General features: G+C 27.6%; 1 protein-coding gene across 2 annotated transcripts in view; it reads right to left on the reverse strand.

Moving 5' to 3' along the window:
- The window catches only part of LOC107443976 (uncharacterized), a 166,173-nt gene that overhangs the window by 80,285 nt on the left and 67,521 nt on the right, over positions 1–18,367 (reverse strand). The gene's annotated exons all lie outside the window — the stretch shown is intronic.

Consider the following 18,367-nt stretch of genomic DNA (forward strand, 5'->3'; position numbering starts at 1 on the left):
AAAACATATAAATTTATTGCTTAAACTTTATTTGATCTCTCTCAAAATACTCTACTTTGACTTCAATGCACTTCATTCAATGATTTTTTTAATCTTGAAAAACTCACCTTAAAATTGCTATTATAAATGCCTTTTCAGAGTTTGTAGTGAATTTTCTTTTACCAAATTAATGGACTTATAACCATGACTAAGAAGAGGAATTTTCAACCAGGAGAATAAGGAAATTCACACGGTGCCATGTCAGGAAAATATAGAGCTGGTGAAGCTTTACTTGCTGAATGATTTACTAAATATTGACGAATAATAACTAGTGTGAGAAGGTGCATTATCATGTTGCAAAACCCAGTAGTTCCCCCTCCCCCGCATTTCTGGTCGTTTTTAAAGACTCTATTCACGACGAAAATACCGCAACAAAATCAAATAATAATCTTCATGGAATGGCAGACCAGTCAGTAGGAATTCATTTTCAAAACACTGCAAAAATAATAATAAAAAAATAGTTTACACTACCTTGAATTTGGAGGAACTTTGACATGGTCTTTTCGATCTTGCCTCACTTTTAAAGAGCTATTAACTTGATTGATAGGTTTCGATGTCAAAAACATGCATCCTGGTTTCTTTACCGATACTTGCGTGTTTTAAAAAGGAAATGCCTTGTAAAAGCATTTCTCGAGGAACACTTATTATTATTAGCATTTTTAAAGCTCTTGGAACAACTCTTCACAACCTTAAATGTTTTTTTTTTTTAAATTGACCGAGAACTACTAAGTGGTATAAGAACTTGTTCAGTAATGTCTTTTAATGTCAAACGATGACAATCGAGTGTCACTTCTCTGTCTTGATCGATGCATTGATCATTAATCAAAGTGGATGGTCTAACAGATAGCTGATCATTTTCTATATATTCTTTACCAACTTTAGCATTTTAGCAAATCAAATACTACTGTTTTTGATAAGCAGTGATCTTTAAAAAACGTTTGAAAATTTCAAATGCCTCTGTTTCGAAATTTAATTGTAAGAATGTAATTTAATGCATGTTCTTTGCTCTATACTATTCCTTATTTCGGGAAATCGGCGGAAAGAAAATTCTTCTCTCATTAAAAACTACTCTTTCTTTTCCGATGATAAAATTAAATACATTCCGTACCCTTTCCATTATTATTATAAAAGTCTTAAAACTGTTAAATGAAAGTTTGCAGATGATATTTATATTACAGGATGTCACGGAACATATACAATTTTGGGGATAGCGTAAGGCACATCATATGGAATCACCGGAAATGTTCCGTACACCAGAAGGGATACTTCCCTTCTAAGGATTGTTTATAGTAGCCTTTAAATCGATGCTCTTCTTTTTTTTAAATTTCATGTTTTCTAATAATTATCTTTTAAAACAGCACTCTAATAGGCCCTTATTTAGCTGTTTTACAGTAGTTTATTGATTCGGTAAGTAACTTGCAGATTGTTCCAAATCATTCACCAAATTAGTGAATTGCGTTAGAACAGCTACCACTGAGTGACTTTAAATGTAGTTTTCAATGATAATTATTCGAAAAATATAAAATTAAGATAATTTAAATAAATAATGGTACCGATTCAAATGCGCATGAACAGGTAGACCATTAAAGGAAAGAGTCCTCACTGACGTAAAAGTATATCGCCAGCCATGGATTTTAAACAATTTTCAATCCTAAAGACGTGCCCCACCTTCTCTTCACACAAACGCGAAGTCCTGGAAAGAAGTTGATCAATTTTAAATGAAGCAATCCGTAACCTTTCTGATCACAGTAGTAAATTATCACCGTTTTATGATATTTTTTATTATGTGAAATGCTGTAAGAGTTTCTGAAATGAGAAAGACCAGTAAATAATCAGATCGATGATCTATTAAGTAGAACCCAGGGAATAATAATTGGTTCTATCTGTGATAATAGAATGAATAAGTTAAATAATAATTAGATTGATAACTACTCGTGCATTTCTATGTTTCACTAAGCATTTGAAACAAAAAAGATTGAAGACTTAAGATAAATAAGTTAAACAAATAATAACTTCATTTCTGTTTTCGTTTAATTTTAAATGACTCTACTGTCAAGCTTCATGATCTTAATTTGGGTCCCGACTCATAGACTAAGGTTTGATTTCGAATATGACTAAATGCATTAAAAGAACTAAGTTAATAATTAAATAATTTATTGGAAGATAGATGGATTTCAATTCAATGTTTTGAACAAATGAAATTTATTTTGAAAGATCAAGTTGCAAAGCAATGGACTAAAAAGTGAAAATCAAAGTAAATAAATAAATGCAATTTCTGTAGGTGAAAGGTAAAAATTCGTAAAATTTAAAATATACAGTTTAAAATTAAATTTTATGCTAAATCACTAACTATGTAAATATGAAATATTCAATTTCAAAATATTTCTCGAATTTACATTTGAGAGAGTAATACAGATAATAATCGATGGAAATGCACACTGAAGCGAAAAATAATCTCCAAGTTTGAGTAATCGCTTCAGGGACCGTTTGTTGCCAGAAATTTGTAACGCGTCTGGAAAATTGTATCTTGAAGTTATACTGTTTCTCATGCAACAATTTCTTGAAGTTTATATTAAAAGCATACACTACCAAAAATAGATAAAAATATTTATTCAGAGGGGTATATTTTACAAATATCATTAAAAAAATTTTACTCATTAATAATTTTTTTCATAGCTATTAATTTATTTATTTCTAGCTTTTCTTATCAATAGAAATATAATGCTTGAAATGCTAACTTTATTAATATGGGGAAAAAAAACTTTTGAAAAACTCCCCTTTGCAATTTAAAAATCAGCAGTTCATGTTCAACGCAAATCTATTATGCGTCTTATCAACTATAAGTTCTGATATATTGCAATTAAGTATATTCACAGAGACCGAAATTTTTATTTGTTGAATTGGTCCCCAACAAAAAAATACATACTTTTTTGCACGTTTCACTAGAAATTACACACTTTTAATTCAGTAGTTAAAAATATAAGTATTTAAAGCTCCGGCTGATACCACTAGAGTGCTTGCAGACCTAACTTTATGAAAGCATTTTCAAGTATATTTTTAGGAAATGGGTCCTACAAATTTCTATCCTAATATAGAACCTCCAAAAGTTGACCTCCTATATTTTCTCTTCATTTTTACTCAACGGTGTTACAATTTTTTTCATAAGCAACTTCCTTTTATTACTTTTTATGGGATGGATTACTTGTATATTAATGTCAAGTGTTTGAAGCATACTTACACAATTTGCACGGAAAAGCACAGCTTTTAAGTTTTTTTGCACAATCTATTTTTTTAATTAAAGATTATATTATATTAGTAATAACATTAATCAATAAACAAAAGATATTTTGTGCATTTATAAACTTTCTAAATACCTTAAAATATTTGGACAAAAACATGATTCAAAAAATAAATAAATAAATAAATTTTGCCAAAAAAGGCAAAACGTTTTTTTTTTTAGCTTCAGAAATTATTCGTCAAATTTGGGTTTGTAATTCGTTAATCAGGGATTTTTGCCTTTATTTTAACCTATGGGGAGGGGGGGGGGAACAATCGCTAAATCGTAAAATTCGGTAAATAGTGGTTAATTAAATCAGGGTTCGACTGTATTCATGCATGCAAAATGTATATAAATAGTCATCTGCATTTTCTGCATTTCTGTTCTCTCGTTTGAGGCGATTAATTTTAAAAATTATAATTTAGTTTTGAATTTTTTTTTAACGTAAGTTTATCATTTTAATTCTAGGATAGGTGTAATGAGTGAACGAAGTGATCTAAAAAGGGCAGCGCAATCTGTACTCAGTTGACAAGTGGATTGTCAAATGAGAACAAAACCTTTAATGTTATTTAAATAAGAGAACATTAGTTATTGAACTTTATGTTAAAGATATAAAGTAAAAAAATACAAAGTAATATAAAATATAAAGTAAGTTACATTATTTAAATATTTTTTTAATAGCACCGCGTATTTTAGTTTTGAAAAAATTATCATCCGGTGATTTATTTATTTATTGCAGTTATATACTCTAACTCATGACGTCTTAATTTGTTTACATTTCTTATTTATTTTGGAGTAACTAAATTTTAAAGTTATGTTTTCGAAAGGATGAATCTTAATCCAGTCTCTATCGGTTAACGGTCCTATAGCGGTCCAGACAGGTGAAAAGAGTGAGAAAAATGACCTGAGAAGAAATGCGCAAGCTTCTCCGAGGATTGTAGAGAAATTTTCACTGTTTAAGAGGACTAGGATAATACCAGCACTAATCAATAACATTTTATTAATAAAACAACATTAACAATGGTATATGATTAACAAACAGACATATAAAACATCTTACATCCAGATCTCGTACTTAAAAGCCGACTAATATAGAAGTATTTGGGGAGGTTATCCAGTGGAGGCTCGCTTGAGCTGACGTTAAAGTTTCAGTCCTGATTTTAACTTACCACTGCAATAACGAACGAAGGGCCTCTAATATAATTAAACTAAACTACCAAAGACATTAGCACCCTTTATGGGGGCATAAATTTGAAGAAAATGGTCATAAAAGTTCTTACAAAATGTAATTGTAAAGGTCACTTTTTAAGATCTTACTGGATCATCTAAAACGAAAGAAGTAACAAAACTATATGGTCAGCAATCGTAACACGCAATTATCGGTACACATCAAATTTTAGCATTCGAACTTCCGCTTCTACATGCCTACCACTTCCGCGTACCAACATTTTCTCCGTAAAATGAGTTAATTAGCAATCTACACACAGCTATATTTTAGGGACTGGTTAATCATTCTTCTCTCATAATAAAAAAATTGCATTTTCTTAAGTAATGTAAGTAAATGAGCTCTTTGCTTGCAAGCAGAGCTAATTTATTATTATTTTCTCTAGCAGAAACTTGTGGTAAACTTAAGGTAAGAAGTGCAATAGTAACTGTAGTTTTAATAGCCTATCTATTTACAACTTATTTCAAATAAACATAATATTTCTTTAAACTTGAAAACTATAATAATATGAAAGACATATAATTTTGCACATCTTTTGTTCAAACCTAGTGTTTAATAAATTTGCTGTATTCGTTTTTTAGATATGTAGACCAATTTCTAATAGTTAATTTTAATCCTACTTAATTTTAAATTGAAAAACTCAAATTTTCATGTTTAAAAAAAGCAATAATTAGACAATTGTTATTAAAGAAAAGAACAAACTAATACCTGGAGTCAGTTCTATCAACAAAAAGAAAGAGAATATATGCCTCGGAAGATTAACAAGTCACGAAAATTGAAATTTTTATTAGCGAGCTTATGGCGTGACAAAATATTAAAGATAATTGCTCACAAATATAAAATAAATAACATATGTTGAAACAATAATGATCTTTTTTCCTTTCTAAAACGAAAAAAGTAATGTATATATTGTAATTGATATCTATCAAAAAACTTAAATTATGCAAAAACATTTTTCCGTTTTCAGAATTTTTGTCATACATATAAATTCAAATAGTTCTCAAACCTATTGCAACGTAATTTAATCATCTGATTACATGTCTACATGCATGTTAATGCACTTTCATTATTTCTAAAAGAAATGTTCACGTGTCTGCTAAAACACGTTTGCACAAATATTTTTTTATTACATTCGAGAAATAATTTAGATTTTAAAGTATGTAACAAGCTTTCTTATACATGTTTTTATTTTAAATATTTTGGGGGAGAGAGTTTACAGCATATTAGTACTAAAATCATAGTTATCCTCTAAATGCTGATTCCGTTTTGATAAAAGAATTCACTTTTGATGATGTGTAACGTACGTTTTGCACATGTTTTTCTTTTTATTTTGTTAGGAAGAATGTTTTCAAAACATGAATAATTCTGTAAACGTTAGGAATAATGCAAATTGTGCATAATTTTGGTAATACGTATTCTGCTTTTTATGCATGTTTTTCTTTTCTTATTTGTTATGAATAATGCTTGTAACACATTTGAACTAAAATTAGAGATAATTACTGAAATAAAATAATTTTAAATAGCATTCAATAAAATATTTAATGAAGAAATAAAACGAATATTTAACGAGAAATTCTGTTGTCATTCAATTTTCTTAATTCAAAGTAGACCTTCTATGCCCATTTTAGTTTCTATATTTTGTAGATAGGAATAAATATTTCTTATTTAATGATGTGAAACAGATTTCCCAAACGTGTTATCGCTTTATATGCTTGTTTGTTTAATTATTGAAATAAATGCGTAATAAATATTAAACACAACGGAAATTTAAAACAAAAAACTTTTGTATTTGATTAACACAACTCAATTTCTGATAAGTAACACGTTTTCTGTGTATTATCTTGCTGTTGTTTTTCTCAATGTTTATGAAAAAAATGCTTTTTTGCGAATTCCAAAACATCTGTCAGTTGCTAAAAGAAAGTATTTTATTTATTAATATTTATTTTAAATTCCCAAATATTAGATATAAGAAGCAGCTGCTGTATAGAGCTTTTTATTCCGAACGTAGCTCAAATGCTTTTAAAAATTGATTTTCATAACAGAATTTTGGAAAACAGAACAAAAACTATGTCCACTTTTTTAAATACCCATTTTGAGCTGCGTTCATTTTTTAACACGCATTTTAAGCTATATTCATTTTAGAGAATACAAAACCTTTTGAGATATATTTATTTTCCTAAATACGCATTTTGAGCTGTATCCATTTCCTTAAACGCGCATGTTAAACTAAGTTCATTTTATAGAATACACGCCTTTTCATCTATATCTATTTTCATCAATACGCATTTTGAGCAGTATCATTTTCTTTAACACCCATTTTAAGCTATATTCATTTTCTAGAATACGCACTTTTTGAACTTAATCTCTTTTCATAAATACGCAATTTGAACTGAGTTCACTTTTTAAAAAAGCATTTTGAGCTATGGACAGAGCAAAATGCTCATTAAGAAACATTTTTTAAGTATCAAGAATGCCACTCAAATGAAAGTTCACGAATAAGAAATAAATAAATAACTTGTGCGCTTAATACTTAAAAATTTCTAATATTTAAAAATTTCATTAATCTGAAGCTTAAAACCACAACGTAAAAAAAAACCAATAAATTCATTAGATAACTGTAGATATTTTATATCATTTTTCATTAGATATTTTATACCTTTTCTTTAAAATATTATATCAAAATATTTTCAAAACTAACAAATCTTTCCTTAAAGGCAAATAATAAAAATATATTCATCCAAACAATTACGACGTGATTATATGCAAATATTCCCATCACTACAAAAGTAATTGAAATTGCAATTTAAATTTTCATGTATGCAATGTCTGTTTCATATGAGTATCAAGGGACCAAAGAACTGGAAGCAATTTAGTCCTTTAAATTTGTTGCGCTTTCATGGGCCGCAGGGGAAATCTCAAGTTCTTAATCTTTCATCATTATTTCAGCATCGATTAGTTTCTAGCACATATTATGAGAATGATATGAAAAAAATTATAACAAAAATGCTATTAAGTAAATTAAGCTTAATTAGTGGAAAAAAGGTTTCACAAAGGATAAAATTCGCATGTAAACTTTATTATGGTCATTATTTTCAGTTTTTGATCACTGAGGGTGGAAAGATGCACTTATATAAAAAGGAGCATAAAATGTTAGTGACCAAAATAAAAAACGGAACATACTGAATAACTTTTGATCTAATGATCGGATTAGGCTTAATCTTAAGGCTTAATCTTAATGGCTCAAGGGGGTGATCTCAAATATGAGAGCTAGTCAAAGCTTGGATTAAAAGTTACATGCTATCCAACTATATTCTGGAGAAAACAAAGAGAGTGTATCATGGTTGTACTCTGCGGAAAGCAAAAGATCATGAATAACTTCTGATTTAATGATCAGATTTTCAAGTACTGGAACTCACTCTTAATGGTTCGAGCAGATGACCTCAAGCATTCTAATTAGTTACTACAGATGATATTTTAAGATGCAAAAAATAGACATAACGCACTTAACATACCCTTTTTTTGACGGATTGTGATTTCTGACTCTTTAAAATGTAAAGGGTATCAGCAATCTGGGAACTACGGTCCTAATTGTTAATTAGGAAATATGGTCCATCATTTTAATTTCTCTTTTTGCATATTTCGCCATATCTCAAGAACTTTTTAAGTGAACTGAAAAATTTTTGCACACAATTATAAAATTCATTTATCCAAAGTTAATTTCATGCAAAAAATAACTTCAAGTAAATATTTATTACTTTTTATTATTTTCTTAAATAATAGTGGAAAAAAGCAGGAAATGTAAGGTATAAAATTTTTGCATTATTTTAAAAAAATTAATTTCACATAGCAAAATACAAAGTTTAAGCGTAATCGATCGAATAGTTCCTGAGTAATCGAATTACAAAAATACGATTTTTTGCCTTTAAAAACTTTCTATTTCGCTTAAAAAATTCTTGAAATACGCAAACATTAAAGATTAACATTTTGGACCGCTCTCTTGGCAAAATTATCGGGACCATATTTCCCATACTATCCCTTATATTTTGTGGGTCTAAAAATCCATAGATCAAAGGGTTTATTCACAGAAAATACATTTTTGTGTCTGATTTCGTAACTTAAAATATCGTCTGCACTCATTAATTAGCATATTTGGAGTCACCCGCTTGAACCATTAAGATTGAGTTCTTAAACGTGAATATTCGATCATTAGATCAAAAGTTATTCACGGTGATCCGTTCTGTATTTTATGCATTGCACATTCAACATAAAGTTTTGTCTCTACAGTTTATTAGGTTCAAAAAAAGCTTTCGAATAAATTAATATATTCGGTGATGGAATATCAGCTACTTTTATATTAGTTATTGGATTTCAAATTAAGAACTGGAAATCATAAATTCATAACTTATGTAAATTTTGTAAATGTAAGATTAATTAAATGAAAATACAACTTCGCAAAAATGAGAGTAACTTACTCCTTTTTAAAGTGTCAATTGAGCAAAATAGTTCGAAAGAAGCGCCGTTTAGATAGATCAAATGCTAGTTTTGATTTTTTTTCGAAATGTAATTATTTACTCACGGTATTTATTCACAATTATTATCTGGTAACATTCATCTGAAATCTAACTACAAAGTTAACAACATTTTGTTTATACAATTCAAATGTAAAATCGGGGATGTAAAATTAAAAACCACTTGATTCAAATAATGTTTACGTGTTATGTGTTTAATACAACATATGTGTGATGTATGTTACGCCTTCCTAGAGTGAATCTGGTTATTAAGCAAAAATTTTCAAGTTTGTAACTTTTACGATGGGATATTTCATAATCAAATTTGAAATATGCTCTTTAAGCAAGTAAAATACATCAACTAATAAAAATTTACTCAATAAAAATAGGAAAATATTCTTTATGTTAAAGACAATGGTTTTTCGTCATTTTGCATTTTCTAGTTTATCACCACTTAAAACATACTCCATAAAAATAAGTTTGCTTTAATACTTGATTCTAGACATCCCTTCTGATAAGGATTTTAAATTAATCAGATTGTTTTTGAAAGTCGAACACTATTTTGCGGATCACTTGTTGGACTTTGGTAAATTACAATATTATAATAAATAAATTAATCGTCCTCTTGACGCAAATATGGTCGGCTATATTCTATTTAAGAAGAAGGAGAAATTCACAGTTGACAAAATATACAATGAGCAAAAGAATTCAGGAATGTTCCTGCAAAATAAACACAGCTAATGTTCCTAATTCATATCAGTAACATTTAAGAAAGAAAAAAAACCTTTTTAATGAAATAGAAACTTTCCCAATTAAGTCCTTAACCATCCTGGAACCTTTCTGGAGACTTCCAAAACCTTCCTAGACGAAGCTAGTAAAGTTTCTGGAATTAATCAGCAATTTCTATTTGTATCTGAGATGGGTTCAAGTCCCATCTAACGAAGGAATGTGTCTCAGATATCGTTTCTAGTAGTGACATCGAACGTGGGAGATGGATAGTAATAAAGTTTGCCAAACAATGAGTCGGAGGTTAGGATTAGTACTGTGGTGCTGACATTGCCATCTTTGCTAATTAGTCCTGCAGTTTAGGTTTACCGATGTAGGGGAGAATAGAGAAACTCCTTATACGTATAGACTTATACTATATATTCGTATAGAATAGAGGAAATGTGTGATAACAGTGTTGGGTGTCTAATCTGGTTAGCATATCATTTGCGGTTTGTTGCTCGTTCATTTTTAATTGCTGATTTTTGGCAGTAGGATGCAGATTCTAAGTCTTGGCAAAATCACTTTATCGTGTTTTTTAAAGAGAGTAATTAGCAGTCATTATATATTAATTACCCAATGAATTTTTGGGAATTTAAACTGGTGGGGAAATAAGCACATAATTAGATGCACAATTGAATTCTAGCAGATGCATAGAATTAGGAGACTGAGAGTAAAGTTTTAAATCTTTATCTTATTAGTTCCTTTTTTATTTGTATTTTAGAAGAATTACGATATCAATTTTTTCTTTTACTTCGAAATTTATTCAAAAAATAAGAAACTTTTTCGAAGTTTTCACTTATGACTGAACTTGCGTTTTTTGTTGTTTTTAGGTCCATGCACTTTGAAAGAATTTCAGTAATATTTCAGTTGTCATAAATTCTACGTAATGTTTTCTTTTTTTTAAATTTCCATTTTGTTACTCTAAAGAGAGAAAATGAGTTTGGTTATTTATGGTAGCAATATTAAAGATTTAAAAATCAAAAGCTTTATTTCAATTCTAAATTGATTCATAAAAATTTAATGAAAATAGAAGAAACAAAAGACTATTTCAATTGCCATAAAAATGAGCTAGTTAGGGTTTATCAGAATGTCTTTCTAACATTATTGTGGCTTTATACCCTGGTTTATAGCGCAGTTATTTTAATATGAATAGAATAATTTCAAAAATAATCTTATTTTTCAAGAAACACATAATTCTTTACAGATTGGATGATTCAGACTAACTTTAAAACTTCAGTTAAGGCAAGAAATTTCAAAATAAATTCATAAACACTAACTCCTAAATATATATTTAGAGGCATGAGTTTCAGCAATAACTTTATCGAAATAAGAAAAATATATTACAAAAGTACTTATATTTATTACTCAATTTGAATATATCTTAATGCCAAAGACTGGATTCATGATAAATCTAAAAAATATATATGTTGAAACAGGTGTTAAAAACGCCTTAAATAAAGAAAGTAAGCAGTACAAATAAGTAAGCATCCTCAACTAAGTGACAAAAATAAGCCAGGAAATGTGTTCTTTGTCCCCATGAGTGCTTTCAATCCCATAAATTGCGTGGCCACGTAAATTGGCGCATTAACTTTAAGTAGCGTCAAAAAGATACCTAGAATGAGCCATCATCTTTTGTAGCAAATCTTTATCGTGTCATTTCGCCATTAATTTAAGTGCTTTTCTCTAGCCCCAATCATGAACTTCTTTTTTTTGCATTTTTTTTGTTTAGTTTTGAAAACATAATATGCCATTAAGTAATCATTCTCTCTCTTCTGCAAATAAGATTTCACTTTTAGCGTTTAAATATTTATAATGGAGAGTGAACGTGAAAATGAGTTTAAAGCATATAAATGATTTTTTTTAATAATATTTAAAACTAAAATGTTGTAAAATTTCTCTAGAAATACCTTTTATCAAATATTCAAAACACTAGAATCTGATGATTATATCGTCATAATTATTCCAGAATCATTTATATTTTAATTTTAAAAATAAAGTTTGCATTAATGAATCTATTCATAGCCTCTCAACTATCATCAAACTTAATAGTAAACGACAAAATTATGTATGGGTAACATAAAAAATTAAAATTATTTTATCTCTAATTATACTATAACAGGTTTAACTGTTATTAAACAGTGTCCTAATAATTCTACTTTTAATTAGCCTGTAGTTATTCATGCAATTTAATTAATTACCGCTAATAAACACGCAAATTTTGATAATTCATCAGGATTCCTTTAATTTTATAAAGAGAAATTTAGCAAGTTTTCAGTGCTATTATAAGATTAAAATTGTATGGACGCATTTCAACCCCAGATGTTTATAGGCACGTGTTCTCTTAAAGGACAGAAACGGTTTTAAGAGAAATTTTCAGGTGACACATCGTTTTGTCAGGTATATTTTTATTTCTTTCTCTGTTTTCGAATAACATTGGTTCACTTCGAAATACAATAACTTCCAAAAGGGAAAGAAAAATCTAGACATGTGAATAACATGATTTCTACGGATCACGTTTTATTTACAAATGAGAATATGTTTCGAACAAACAACACCATCTTTATTCTGATAATAATGTCAAATACTTTTATCAAGTACATATCGTAAAACCCTCATATTCAATAAAAACAATAACAAATTATAAAGAAAACAAAGAACAAAGAAAGAATAGAAAATTTTCTTTCTGGGAAAAAATAGAATAATTTAATAATAATAATAATAATAATAATAATAATATATATATAACATTAATTAAATTAAATAATTGTGTTAATAGTTCTCGCTGAACTGAATAATGCGTAACATTCTATTCTTCAACATCAAGGAACTCAAGAATTAATGACTTCATCAATAACATTTTGTTATCAGAATTNATATATATATATATATATATAGATAGATAGATAGATAGATAGATAGTTATAGATATAGATAGATATAGATATAGATAATATGGAAAGTAATATAATAAAGATAAATGCAAAGAGAAGAAGAACTATTATCAAGACAAAATATTTTTATATTAAAAAGCCGGAAAACAAAATAATGAAAAGATATAATTTCTTCATCAGCTCACACGATTATATCCGCTAAAAGAAGTTCGTTCTAGTATTGTATTAATATAGTCAAAGCAAAATGTATCAATGCAATAGTGTGAGGAGCACCCAAAAAATTTTAACGAAAATAGAACATATTAAGTTAAAAATAAAGGAAATAAAACACATCAAACCAAAAGGAAATTTTGTTTTAAATTGTTTTGCTAGTGCAATGCCTATTAAAAATATATATGGATCTCCAGAGATTCTCCTTTTTATTATTCTTAAAAAAAGTTCATAATACAAATATCTCAGTTCAAAATTTAAAAAAAAAAGTTGCTTTAATTAAATTAAATATTCATCATCTTGTCTTGAATATGCACCGTATTTAATGGCATCAAATAAATTCTCCTTTATAAGTACGAATTATTTTTTCATGAAAATATAAACAAAGTAGTTACAATATTACTTTAACTTTTAATGTGATAATTCAAAATCTTCAAAATCTAAACAAAGACTCTTCTATCAAGGATCGATAAAAAATACTTTAAATCCTTGTTGCTGAGTAACCAGGAATCAATGCATCAAAAGACATCAATTTTAAAGTCATGCAGCTTAAAATTCTTTTCCTTGTCAGAAATCATTCCAATCAATTATATAAATCGAAGAATGAACGTCAAAGAAAGTTAATCTCAACCTAAGTTTCTTATTTTTTGGTTATCAAGACACTTTAAAAATTGAAATGAAAGAAAAAATTAATTAATTGCAATTCAAAATAATTAGTAAATTAATTTTATATTTCCCATTCAGGAAGAATTGATTAAGTAAATTAATATATCTATAATTTTAGAGTTTGAAGTGATTACTTTCAAAAGAAAAAAAATAAGGTGTTTTTGTTTTAAAACGCTAATAATAAATTATTTTTCAGCAGTATTATGTATTGTCTTTCAATTTAAAGAGAAAAAAAACATGCAAACGTACAAATAAAGAATGTTTGAGAACATCTACTGTATATTTTCTATGAATGTATGTATATACGAGTATGTAATGAAATACTGTAAATAAGCATTGTCTTTTATAGTAGGAACAACTTGGACTGGTTTCATAAAAAAAAATTGGCTTAATGTTGTGTGCTAGAAGCAACAGTACAAGAAAAGTCATTTTAATAAAGTGAAATTTATTTTTAAAATCATTTTTAGCATATTTTTTTTAAAAATAATCTTCAACATATGGTGTACAAATTTCAAAATTTTAAAAATGAAAATAATATCTCTGATTAAAAAAAACTAACAATACCCATTTAATTTAATCAAATAAACACGCTATGAAATATTGTTTTCATTTGACATTAAAAATTTAGGTAAGAGTACTATTTATTGGACGATTTTAGAATTCAAATTTTTTTTATGAAGTATACAATATTTTAAATAACTCGGAAATTTTATGAGGAATGCATAATACTTTCACTGTTAGAATTTTCATTCTAAAATTATGGGAAAATGAGTGGCACCAGTTTGTCTATTCAATTTACCGTAAAGTTTACAGGTCAGTAAAGTTTATTTAACTCTATGGGTTTGAAAGCCATTACAACTGGTATGGTTAAAAAACCATGAATACAAAACTATACAGTTTTGTAACCATTTGCAACTAGCATGGTTTCAAAACCAAAAAATATGAAATTTAATGAATATATATATTTATTATTTCATTTAGTTCGACTTTTAGTTAGGTGATGGATATTGGTCAAGTAAATTGAAGAATGATGTATAATTAGTTTATCTAGTGGTGCCATCTATCATGAGAGATGGGAAATACTAGACTTTTTTTATGTTAAACAGCATATATGCGGAAATGAAATTTGCGTTTTCCAATAGTCAAAGGTCGCTGATTAAAGAGTGCAGGAACTGGAATATATGTTGTATTAAGCATCAGGTGATGGAAAATAAAAATATGATTTCCTAATTCTTATTACATGACTAGCTACCAGCTTTCGAAGAACGTGCGATTCTCATTGCCTGGAGGCCTAGGAGTCGAGATTAAATTCTAGTCGTTAACCGTATTAGGTAAAAACTGTCAATAAGCGATTTTTCTCACTATTAATAGTTTGAATACTATATTTCTTATGGCTATTTGATTGTTTTGGTTAAGTTTCTTATAACAACAATTTTATAAATAGTTATTTGACCATTTCTCTGATAAATTCCTAACAATGTTTGTTTAATAACATAATTTTTGTGTACAAAATCTGACTTGCATTCTTTTAAACTTATATTTGATAAAGTTTTTTTATGGCAACTACTGGAACAGCTTAAGTGAATCAAATGAATCATGAACGTGATACCAAATGTATAGAAAAATTTAAAAACTGTATAGGTTTACAAAAAAGCAAAAATTTTACATCTTGCAAGTGGCAAAGCCCATAAATATTTATATTTGTGCTTACCAGCATTCAGTAGCATCCATATACCCTAGACTGTCCCAGGGTACAATTCTTAATGTACAGCAAGCACACACTTTTAGAATTTCATTAGGCTTATAGGACTTTGTCGGTGAAAATAATTTATTTTTCTTAAAATGCTTTTTTTATTTTTGGAGAATAACATTTTAATAATTATAGGTATCTCATCAGTTTTGTTTTCAAGTGTAGATAGGGCTTAATTTTCCAAAAAATATTGTTAGGAAAAAATTATATAGAGTCAGAAACATCAAAAAGTTTTTTTTCAGAATAAGCCTGAAAAACAAAAGATGGTTACAGGTATTAGCCACATATACTTAATTCAGAATTTATTCACTAGAAGCAGCAAATATTTACACTAGTCCAAGGTCAACATTGTATCTCACAAAAAATTCTGTATCCTTCCAAACATTATACAAACCGTGACTCTAAATTACCAGTAAAAAACTACACTTTCTTACCTGCGTGAAATTTTAAAAAAAAAAGAAAAATACTCTTTAATAAATTTGTTAATCAGGTACTAAATACATGAACGTTAGAATTATACATGTTACTCAAAAAGCGTATAGTTAAAATTAATGCGATCATGGAACCATGGACCCTGAAATTTAAAATGCAATAAATTTAGGGAAAAGAAATAAATCTTTTCTAAGAAGCTTATGTTTTCTTTGATGATAAATTAAAAAGTATTTCGCAACCATTATTTCTTAAACAAATGTCTCAGATTCCTTCTTTGTTCTTCGATAGCTTTCATTATTCGCAAAAATTTGTTTTTACAAAAAATGGTTATCCGTTTATCAGATTTCATTTTCAGATCAATTTTGATTTTTCAAAGGAGAAGAGAATTAAATTTTCCAGTGAACCAAGTTTCGCGGCTTAAATTGGATACTGCAGTAGGAATAGTTTCGTAAAAGAAATTTGAAACTGTGTGGCTCCAAGAAATTGCTGCAAGAGGGGAACAGAAGTTCTTTTTGTTTTCAAATCAAATATTTCATATTAAACAGGAATCATTTTTTGAAATAAAAAAGAATTTTATGTTGTTAAATGTTTGAAAGCAATTTTAACAATGATTTTTTAAGAAATTCTTTTTTCCACAGTTCAAATTTCGAATCGAATTGCCAAATTAATTTCTTTTGAGAAGATTGAAAATTTGAACGAATTGAGAGTTTAAGAATTCAAAATATACTGAAAACCGAAGATTGAACGATTGAGAAGAAGAGACACCTGATTGTAAGAAATGAGGAATATAAAACTCAAAATATCATTTCATTCACTGGTTGCTGAAGAACATATATAACACTAATGTTGATACTGAAAACAAATCAATTTTGTATCTTTATACAATAATAAAAAATTATATGTCTAACAAGTTTACAAGCAATTATTTCGAAAAGTTAATCATATTCTGAGAAAAGTTTGCACATAAACCCTCCCATTACAAAATAAATAAGCATGCTGCTTAACAAATTATTCGAATATATTTCATCCGAAAATGCTCTAATTTTTGCTACTTTTGATAAACGTTTAAATTACTTTAAATTCTCTATTTTTTTCTTTTTTCAGGTTTATTTTTGAATTTATTTTGTTTTACTTTTTTGTATTTAACTTTGTTTTTCAAGTCTATTTTTATGTATTTGTTCCTTTTAATCCTTTTCTTACAACTAGAGCTTTTTACTTGCCTTGTTACCTTCGCCTTAAGTACTCACATTTTGATAGTTAGATCAAAAAAGTTATTCAAGGCGGTCTGTATTTTATTTTGCGCACTGTACAATGCGCGTGACCATGAAATTGACTTTAAAATAACAACATCTTCGGTCACTAAATGCCTTTGCCATATATATATATATATATATATGTGTGTGTGTGTGTGTGTGTGTGTGTGTGTGCGTGTGTGTGTGTATAAATTGGTATTAAATTAAGTGTAAACTTCCAATGCTAGCAAATATACGTTAAAAACTTGTAACCACTAACCACCACTCCATGATGAAAGCAGTGATACTGATTTAGTATATACTTATATGTATAAAAACTTTCATAATATCATATAACATAGCTGAATTTTTGTTTTTATTTATTTTTAAAAAAAATACATAGCTTCATACGCCCATTCTAAATACTTGATGATTTATTAAAAAATCTCCTTCATAATTCAGCTCCAAAAAAAAATTTTCAAAGTTTAAAATAAAGCCTTATAATGAATACTAATTCGTTCATTAAAAACCTATTAAAAGAACATAATTTTTATCCTTTTATTTCCTAAAATACTTTTTTTTAAAGAAAATAAGCTTAAGCTCCATCGCTATTAGTTCATTGACCGTTAAAAATGTCAGTGACTTCTCGCAAGTATTTATAGATACTATCTACAACTCTTCGTCTAAAGAAGGTATAAACGAATTAAGCGATTGAACTATAAACGAACTTTATATTTTTTATTAATGTTGGTTTTAAAATTCAAAATTTAACAAAAATATAAAATCAAAATTAATTATAATTAAAAATTTCAATTACATCTTTGCAAACTGGTTCCAAACAGTATCTGCCTAAAAAGCTTCAAAAATAATACTCTTTCACAACAAATTATAAGATAATCATCAGTTTCATATTTTACATAGCTAATTATCCAGCATATTACATATTTTAAGAATATCATCGATATATTGTAAAGAAAAAAATATAAGGTAAAATCAAACTCTATCAAAAAAGATTTTTTTTTACTACAAAACTTGTTTTTTAAAACAAGAATTGAATCGTTTTATGTTCTCAGAAGTATAAAGGTATTATTTTTAATAGCTGGATAGCATAAAATGAAATTTTAATAAGAGTATAGCCATTTTATTATTACTTTCATATAATTTGCCAAATGAAAAAAAATATGTTTTTTTTTGTACTGTAAAAAAACTGTCTATTCAAACATATGAAGAAATTCAGAAAAATATGGATGTAGTAAATACAAAACACTCGGATTTCCATTTTGACTTTAGAAAGTAAAGTTAAAAAGCGTCAGACATTATTTTAGCTGAAATTAACTTAATAACAACTTAAAACATTTAAATAGATACA

Source organism: Parasteatoda tepidariorum, chromosome X1 (assembly GCF_043381705.1).
Source record: "Parasteatoda tepidariorum isolate YZ-2023 chromosome X1, CAS_Ptep_4.0, whole genome shotgun sequence".
NCBI classification, from domain to species: domain Eukaryota; kingdom Metazoa; phylum Arthropoda; class Arachnida; order Araneae; family Theridiidae; genus Parasteatoda; species Parasteatoda tepidariorum.